This window comes from Procambarus clarkii, chromosome 10, assembly GCF_040958095.1.
Source record: "Procambarus clarkii isolate CNS0578487 chromosome 10, FALCON_Pclarkii_2.0, whole genome shotgun sequence".
NCBI classification, from domain to species: Eukaryota; Metazoa; Arthropoda; class Malacostraca; order Decapoda; family Cambaridae; genus Procambarus; species Procambarus clarkii.
In genome coordinates this window covers 19,935,652-19,946,117 of record NC_091159.1, presented here as the reverse complement: position 1 = coordinate 19,946,117, position 10,466 = coordinate 19,935,652, and the positions used below count along the sequence as shown (strand labels likewise).

The 10,466-nt window shown below is 39.3% G+C and overlaps 1 pseudogene; it reads right to left on the bottom strand.

Annotated features, from left to right (window-relative positions):
* Positions 1–9,360: 9,360 nt before the first annotated feature.
* On the bottom strand, positions 9,361–10,008 carry LOC138363098 (polyadenylate-binding protein 2 pseudogene; annotated as a pseudogene).
* Between the last annotated feature and the right edge of the window lie 458 nt (positions 10,009–10,466).

The window sequence follows — 10,466 nt, the reverse complement described above, 5'->3', positions numbered from 1 at the left end:
GATAACATATTTTCTCATATTGTATGTCAATTAATTTAGAATACGTTAAATGAACTAGACAGATTTTGAGTGGAAATGTTGGCTTACCATTTCATTCACTGGGATAGTTTATCGAAGCTGAATAAATTGTTTCCCGTAAACGAACGTATATTAACTAAAGGTAAACTTACTAATAAATGATTATCCTTAATAAAGCAAGGTAAATGAGGCTGGATTCTACTCGATCCATTAATAAGTGGAAAATATTCCCTGTAATAATGTTAATTTCCCTGGGCACAGGGAAAATATTCCCTGTGCCCACCTGGCTGACGCAACACCGCCATGAATACTAGGACGCTTCTGGCAGAATTGCGCATCAACTAAATAATGTTAATTTCACTACTCTGCAAGTTAGTAGTGCTAGTAATTAAGTGTTGGAAATTTCCAACATGGTCATGGTGGATAGTCTTGAGGGATGATGATGGGAGATAGCCTTGAGGGATGGTCATGGGGCATGGTAATGGGGGATGTTCATGGGGGATAATCATGGGGAATGGTCATGGGGGATAATCATAGGGGATGGTCATGGGGAATGGTTATGGAGGATGGTCATGGGGGATGGCTATGGAGGAATAATCATGGGGGATTCCATGGTTGTAGTTAAAATTTTGTGCACATCATATGTTAGCTCCGTTGAAGAGTGTGCTGCGCCAATTTTACGCATGTTTTCTTCATGTGTACCGCACATGTGTTCTTCATGTGTATCGCACATGTATTCTTTATATGTACTACACAAGTGTTCTTTATATGTACCGCACATGTGTTCTTTATTTGTACCGCACATGTGTTCTTCATGTGCACTGCACATGTGTTCTTCATGTGTACTGCACATGTGCACTGCACATGTGTTCTTCATGAATATCGCACATGTGTTCTTCATGAATATCGCACATGTGTTCTTCATGTGTACTACACATGTGTTCTTCATGTGTACTACACATGTGTTCTTCATGTGTACCGCACATGTATTCTTCATGTGTACTGCACGTGTGTTCTTCATGTGTACTGCACATGTGTTCTTCATGTGTTCTGCACAAGTGTTCTTCATGTGTACCGCAAAAGTGTTCTTCATGTGTACCGCACAAATGTTCTTCATGTGTACTCTGCATGTATTCTTCATGTGTACCACACAAGTGTTCTTCATGTGTACTCTGCATGTATTCTTCATGTGTACTCTGCATGTATTCTTCATGTGTACTCTGCATGTATTCTTCATGTGTACTCTGCATGTATTCTTCATGTGTACCACACAAGTGTTCTTCATGTGTACTCTGCATGTATTCTTCATGTGTACTCTGCATGTATTCTTCATGTGTACCACACAAGTGTTCTTCATGTGTACTGTGCATGTATTCTTCATGTGTACCACGCTTGTGTTCGTCGTGCGTACCGCGCATGTATTCTTTATGTATACCATGCAAGTGTTCGTCATGTGTAACGCACAAGTGTTCTTCATGTGTATCGCACAAGGGAAAGGGTAGGTACTCCATTGGAGGTAATGTGTACTTTCATTCCACGAGGTAGATAGCAGTGGAGTCCCGCAATGTTCAGTCATTGGACCATTATAATGTTTCTGATATATGTGAATGATCTCCCAGAGGTTATGGAATCGTTCCTCTCACTGTTTTCTGATGATGCGAAAATTATGAGGAGGATTAAAATAGAGGATGATAATAGGAGGCTTCAAGATGACCTAGACAGACTGAATGAATGATCCAACAAATGGTTGCTAAAGTTCAACCCGAGTAAATGCAAAGTAATGAAATTAGGCTGTGGAAACAGGAGGCCAGATACAGGATACAGAAAAGGAGATGAAGTACTACATGAAACAGACAGAGAGAAAGATCAAGAAGTTGATATCACACCAAACCTGTCTCCTGAAGCCCACATAAAGAATTGCATCTGCAGCCTATGCGAGGCTGGCTCACATCATAACAGCCTTCAGGAACCTGTGTAAGGAATCATTCTGAACCTTGTGTACCACATATGTAAGACCAATCCTGGAGTATGCGGCCCCAGCATGGAGCCCCCATACCTTGTTAAGCACAAGACGAAGCTTGAAAAAGTTCAGAGGTATGCCACTTGGCTAGTCCCAGAACTAAGAGGCATGAATTACGAGGAAAGCCTGCTTGAAATGCACCTCACGACACTGGAAGACAGAAGAGTAAGGGGGAGACATGATCACTACCAATAAAATTCTCAGGGGAATTGACGGGGTAGATAAGGATAAACTGTTTAACACGGGTGGTACGCGAACAAGGTGACACAGGTGGAAACTGAGTACCCAAATGAGTCACTGGGTCTTTATAAATATTTTTTTCAGTGTCAGATTAGTTAACAAGTGGAATGCATTAAGCAGTGATGTGGTGGAGGCTGATTCCATACACAGTTTCAAATATAGATACCATGGAGCCCAGTAGGCTCGGGAATCTGTACATCAGTTGATTGAATGTTGATAGGCGGGACCAAAGAGCCAGAGCACAACCCCGCAAGCACAAATTGGTGAGTACAAGTGTTCTTCATGTGTATCGCACATTTGTTAAGAACATAAGAACAAAGGTAACTGCAGAAGGCCTGTTGGCCCATACGAGGCAGCTCCTATCTATAACCACCCAATCCCACTCATATACTCCTCCAACCCGCGCTTGAAACAATCCACAGACCCCACCTCCACCACGTTACGCGGTAATTGGTTCCACAAATCAACAACCCTGTTACCGAACCAGTATTTACCCAACTCTTTCCTAAATCTATACTTATCCAATTTATACTCATTGTTTCGTGTTCTGTCTTGAGTTGATACTTTTAATACCCTATTAATATCCCCTTTGTTACGTCCATTCATCCACTTGTAAACTTCTATCATGTCACCCCTAACTCTTTCCAGTGAATGCAATTTAAGCTTTATTAATCTTTCTTCATATGAAAGACTTCTGATTTGTGGAATTAACTTAGTCATCCTACGCTGCACACGTTCAAGTGAATTTATATCCATTCTATAGTACGGCGACCAAAACTGAACTGCATAATCTAAATGGGGCCTAACCAGAGCAAGATATAGCTGAAGAACCACACCAGGTGTCTTGTTACTAACGCTTCGATTAATAAATCCCAGTGTCCTATTCGCCTTATTACGAGCATTCATGCATTGATCCTTTTGTTTTAAATTCTTACTAATCATAACTCCCAGATCCCTTTCCCACTCCGACTTCGCAATCTCAACACCATATAGCTCGTATCTTGTAACTCCAATCATCATTACCTAGCCTCAAAACTTTACATTTATTAGCATTAAACTGCATCTGCCAGTCTTTTGACCTTTTTAAATTTAGATCAACTTGAAGTGATAGCGAGTCTTCTTTCGTGTTGATTTCCCTACCGATTTTTTTATCATCTGCAAATTTGCAGATGTTGCTACTCAAACCTGAATCTAAATCATTTATATATATTATAAACATTATATATATTATAGGTCCCAGGACAGAACCCTGACTAACAACATTATCCCACTCTGACTTAACCCCATTTATACTAACTCTCTGTTTCCTTTGTAATAGCCATGCCCTAATCCAACTTAATATGGCACCCCCAATACCATGAGCTTCTATTTTTTTAATTAGTCTTTCATGTGGCACTGTATCAAAAGCTTTGCTAAAGTCAAGGTACACAACATCACAATCCTTACCACTATCAACTGCCTCAACTATGCTGGAATAAAAAGTTAGCAAATTTGTTAAACATGAACGGCCATTTGTAAAACCATGTTGCGACTCATTTATTAATTTATGTTTTTCAAGATGGCGACGAATCGAAATTTGCAATTATTGATTCAAGTAACTTTCCCACAATAGACGTTAGGCTAATTGGCCGATAGTTTGACGCAAGTGATCTATTTCCTTTCTTAAAAATTGGTAACACATTAGCTACCTTCCATGACTCTGGCACTCTGCCTAACTCTATTGATTTATTAAATATGGTAGACAGTGGCTCGGAAAGCTTCTCTTTGCATTCTTTAAGCACCCTGGCAAACACTTCATCCGGCACTGGGGATTTGTTTGGTTTTAGTTTTACTAATTGTTTAATTACATCCTCCCTGGTAACTGTTAAACTAGTCAACCTGTCCTCATCCCTACCCACATAGACTTGTTCGGCTGAAGGCATATTGTTAAGTTCCTCTTTAGTAAATACAGATATAAAATATTTGTTAAAAATACTACTCATCTCCTTGTCATTATCCGTTATTTGACCTGTCTCAGTTTTTAATGGACCTATCCTTTCCCTTGTCTTAGTTCGATGTAACTGAAAAAACCCTTTAGGATTTGACTTTGCTTGCTCTGCTATGCGAACTTCATAGTTTCTTTTTGCTTTCCTAATCTCTTTTTTAACATATCTAACCAGTTGTATGAATTCCTGTTCTAAACTGACTTCCCCATTCTTAATCCTTTTGTACCAAGCTCTCTTTTTACCTATAAGGTTCTTTCAATTCTTTGTTATCCACTTTGGGTCATCAGTATTCGATCTATTCAATTTGTATGGTATACTACATTCCTGTGCTTTGTTTAGAATATTCTTAAATAAGTTATATATTAAATCCACATCGAAATCCCCTTTTACGTCACCTATCGCTGTGATTCATGTCTCGCTCCAAGACCGGCCCACACCCCATACCCAAGACTTTCCAATTTATTTGACCCAAAAACTTTCTTAGGCTATTAAAATCAGCTTTTCGAAAATCTGGCACTTTAACAGAATTTTCTCCTACAGGTCTATTCCATTCTATGCTAAATCTGATTTCTTTGTGATCACTGTTCCCTAGCTCACTCCCTATTTCGATGTCATTAATTTGTTTCCCTGTTAGTTAACACTAAATCTAAAATATTATTTTCCCGCATTGGTTCCTTAATGTGTTGCGTAAGAAAGCAATCGTCAATTAATTCTAGAAAATCTTCTGCTTCACTATTCCCTGTTTTGTTCAAACAGTTTATTCCACTAAAGTTAAAGTCACCCATGACATAAATACTGTTAAACTAGATCTAGATGCTCTAGATATTTCATCCCATAGATGCTTTGCTTCCATTCTGTCTAAATTTGGTGGCCTACATATAACTCCTATTATAATATTATTTGCTTTTTCGTTTAATTCTATCCAAATAGTTTCTGTGTGTGGCTCAGTTTTGATTCCCTCTTTGAGACTACATTTCAAATTGTCCCTAACATATATGGCTACTCCCCCTCCTCGTCTAATATATCTATCTGTGTGAAATAGTTTAAATCCATATATTTGATATTCAGTTATAGTTCTCTATTTTCTACATTCATCCACGTTTCGGTAAGTGCAATAATATCTATTTTTTCTGTGCAGACAAGAGCATTTAATTCGTTACGTTTATTTCTTAGACTTCTACTGTTAGTGTAATATACCCTAAGTGAATTGTTATTTTGAGGCCCTTTTCTTTCCCTGATCATTTTGCCAATTCTTTTCTCCCACGAACACATACTTTTATTACCTCCTTCCTCCAAATCAATTCCCATACCACTATCTACTAACAGTTTAAACCCAAACAAACACCTCTAACCACTGGTTCCAACGAGTTCGCAACAGCAACAACCCCAGCTCTCGATAGATGCACCCCATCACGAGCATACATTTCATTTCTTCCATAGAAGTGTTCCCAGTTGTCTATGAAAGATATTGCATTTGATTTGCATTATCTTTCCAGCCGGCAATTGACACCAAGTGCCCTCGACATCCATTCATTACCCAATCCCTTTCTTGGAAGAATGCCACATATGATCGGGATTCCTCCCTTGCTCCTAACTAATTCAATGGCTGTCCTGAATCTCTGTATTAGTTCCTCACTCCTAACTCGTCCAACATCATTACCCCCTGCATTAATACAAATAATGGGTTTGTTCCCATTTCCCGTCATAATATCATTCATGTTTCCCACAATATCACCAATTCCAGTTCCAGATTAAGGGTAGCAAACCCTTTATCTGTTCCCCCTATCTCTGACACAAAAAGTTCTGTCTAAATACCTCACCTGGGAATGTCCCACAACCAAAATTCGCTTCGTTCTTCTTTGTTCTTCATATGTACCACACAAGTGTTCTTCATGTGTGCCGCACATTTGTTCTTCTTGTGTACTTCATGTGAACCGCACAAGTGTTCTTCATGTGTACCACACAAGTGTTTTTCATGTGTTCCTCACATGTGTTCATCATTTGTACCACGCTTGTGTTCAGCATGCGTACAGCGCATGTGTTCTTTATGTGTACTGTGCATGTATTCTTCATGTGTACATCATGCGTACCTCACATGTGTTCTTTATGTGTACCGTGCATGTGTTCTTCATGTAATATGAAAAAGCTCGTAATATAACAAAATGAAGCCATGGCAATAATTCTTTGAATCCCGAAACGGCTAAAACATAGAATCCACAACAACAACATCTTATTATTTCTAGTATTTAAACATATCTAAGGTACCGAGTGCTCACCTTGGTATTAACACTGCCTGAGACCGCACAACCGGTATTCATAGGAGGAAACAGAGATAGTTGAAAATGGCCTGGTTAATCAGAATGATATCTTGTAGAACTCCACCTACTTGACCCCAATCACTTGGACTGGACAGTAGAGCAACGGTCTCGCTTCATGCAGGTCAGCGTTCAATCCCAGACCGTTCAAGTCGTTGGGAACTATTTCTGTTCTCCGACCCTCCCAAATCCTTATCCTGATCCCTTCAGAGTGCTATATAGTCGTAATGGCTTGGCGCTTTCCACTGATAATTTCCTCCCTCCACCCACTTGAGCAAGCCTCTAAGAGCGTACAGGTCGGTCTCCCCCCCTCAACCCCCGGGAACCATGTAAGCTTAAAGCTTACAAGATGGCAACAAAATGGACTAATATATTATCACTAGCTATGAGATATATATCTTGAGGAAATTAGGAGAAGCAGAAAATGAATAAGATTAAAGCTATATTAAATGAATCAGCTAACCCTAATATTGGAAGGGGTGGTTTTGCTTACACTGTAATTAAGAATAATTAATCATAGAGAACTGCAAGTATTGTCCCAATCTTTTAAAAGATAAACGGATCACCTGCGTTAAATTATTGGACAATTAGCTTAATTTTATTGTGTGAAAATTGCTTTAATCGATAATCTTAATTCTAGTTTAACCATTAATCTTACATTTTGACAATCTTACCATTATTTACATTTTAAAAGTCATCTGCATCTATAAGACAGAATATAGATGCAGAGGTTGTATGTCTGTTCGAGGTTGAAGCCAAATAGTTTCGGTTAGCCTTATGTAACATTCCATGATGAATTGAGATTGTAAAGCGAGTGTCAGAGGGTGGTTGTGGTCAACTCCCATTTCAATCTTTATAAGAACATAAGAACAAAGGTAACTGCAGAAGGCCTATTGGCCCATACGAGGCAGCTCCTATCTATAACCACCCAATCCCACTCATATACTTGTCCAACCCGCGCTTGAAACAATCGAGGGACCCCCACCACGCTACGTGGTAATTGGTTCCACAAATCAACAACCCTCACACACAGAGATCACACTAACGTGATGCATCAAATGAACAAATCCACAAGGGCCGTGACGAGGATTCGAACCTGCGTCCGGGAGCATCCCAAACACTGCCTTAATCGACTGAGCAACGACAGGGTTAAAAGGGTTGAAACCGAAGTTCTACTGAACTTACTGGATCCCGTAGCCTCTACGAGGAACAAACCAGGATTTTACACAACCCCCCCCCCACCCCCCTGCACCCGAGCTATGTCAATAGGCCGTTCTCCCCCTTCGCCCTTACATCATCACACACAGAGATCACACTAACGTGATGCATCAAATGAACAAATCCACAAGGGTGTGATTTGTTCACACACCCTTATTAAATGAGTTGCAACATGATTTTACAAACGGGCATTCATGTTTAACAAATTTGCTATCTTTTTATTCCAGCATAGCTGATAGTGGTAAGGATTGTGATGCTGTGAACCTTTAGCAAAGCTTTTGATACAGTGCCACATGAAAGACTGATTAAAAAAAATAGAGGCTCATGGTATTAGGGGTGCTATATTAAGTTGGATTAGGGCATGGCTATTCCAAAGGAAACAGTATAAATGGGGTTAAGTCAGAGTGGGATAATGTTGTTAGTGGAGTGCCTCAAGGCTCTGTCCTGGGACCTCTGTTGTTTATAACATATAAATGATTTAGATTCAGGTTTGAGTAGCAATATCTGCAAATAGCAATATCTGCAAATTTTCACATGATACAAAAATCGGTAGGGAAATTAACACGGAAGAAGACTCACTATCATTTCAGGAAGATCTAAATTGACTTTTGAAATGGTCAAAAGATTCGCAGATGAAGTTTAATGCTGATAAATGTAAAGTTTTGAGGCTGTAATGATGATAGTTACAAGATACTAGGGCGATGGTGTTAAGATTGCGAAAAGGGATCTGGGAGTTATGATGCACGATAGGAAAAAGGTTTGAATAAAATGAAAAAAGGTGAAGATTAGCTTCAATATTCAGAGTAACAATATTCTAAAGTGCATTACACATACACTTAGAAATAAATTAAACGATATAAACGCTAATGCATGCACAAAAACAGTTGATATTACTTCAGTAACAGAAAACAGGGAATTATTAGCTCAATGTCACGCAAAGTGATTCAAATCCAGATCTTTAGGCCCCTATTTGGCAAAGAATTTGAAAGTCACAATAACTTGGTTGTAATGATACAGGTACAATAAGGCCAGTGGGCATAGAGCTAGACCTCACTTCCCTGTAGACACTGATAGATAAGTACATTGCTGTTATCCTTGATATCCTCGTGTTGTGTTCACTGGTTCTATAATTGTGTTCATCGGTGTTACGGCCTCACTAACCGGATTCTTTTAATTTAAAAAAAAATTCTTGACCCAGATATCACAGTAAGAAGGTTATCGTGAATAACGGAAGTCAATTACTGGCTCACTATAGCCCATGCTACATGGACATTATGTTCACAGTAACTGAATCTAAAACAACAAGTGCTAAATCTGAAGAAATGGTTGCGATTTAAAATGTATATATTGGATCAACTTATGGATAATGTATAAAGTTTACACCTATTCATTTAAACGCTATTAATGGTATGTAAAACAAAACATTTTTAATAAATCTTTATTGATTATTTACATAGCTTTTCTATTTTCTAATAAAAATTTATATCATTTGATTTATGCACATATAAAGAGTCAATAGAAAAGCAGAATCTCCAACCGTCTGCATTTCTTCCATGTATGTCCATTAATAAGGGCTGTAGAAGACCTTCCGGCTTCTGTATGGTGGTCTCATTGGTCGATATCCAGAATAAAAGTTTCGTGGCCCACGGTCAAAAGCCCTTATGACACGTGGAGGAGGTCGATTGCTGGTGGTAATACCTGGCCGGTTTGAGCGCTTAGGCCTTACCTTAAGTTGCCGGCCTCTGAAGAGTGAGTCATCCAGTGCCATGGCCACCTCAACTGAGTCTTTTTCTGCAAACTCCATATATGCGAAGCCCTTTGGGTGGCCATTATATTTATTTGTAAGTATAGTAACTTTGTTCACGAAACCACATCCCTGAAAGTGTTGAGCAAGTTCTTCAGCTGTCGTCCCATAGTCAACATTACCCACATATATGGAACGACCATCCACTTCTATCTTTTCTTTAGTAGACATATTGAATGGTAATGTTGCTCCTGCAGCGCCTGGAGGTTTATCCAAAGTCACTTGTTTTTTCACCTTTGTTTGACTTTGACGAATTGCCTTCAGAACTTCTTCCATTTTACTGACATAAGCTTTAATTTCCACCAGCTTTGTTTCAATTGACGTGTCCTCGTCTCTGCTACATTCAGAGCTCTCGTCATCGTCGTCGCTACAATCAACATCATCATAAATCAGTTCTTCATCTTCCATTGTCACAGTAAATAGAGTTGACTGGGATATGACAAGGAATAGTGACTAATGCACAGCTGATGAGAGGTTGGAGAATATATAAAATTTCTGATCGCGTCGTGATAATATGAGGCTGTAATGAGCAGTCCGACCGGTGGTACGGCTAGGTTGTGGCAGACCCAAGGTGTTGCCTCTGGCTGAGGTGTGTTGAGAATGGTCCCATGCAGAGTCAGAAGGCCTTATATTCTCATACACCTGACGTGGTTTTAACGACCACGTGTATTTGTCGACGGGGGAGTGCTTAATTCTGTAAAACCTGCGGACGTCTTTTAAAAAATAAGAATCAAGGAAATTGCAGAAGGCCTATTAACCCATACGAGGCAGCTCCTGTTTATATTCACCCAATCCCATTCATATATATTTCCAACCTACGCTTGAAATCATCAAGAGATCCTATTTCTATTATGTTACGCGGAAAT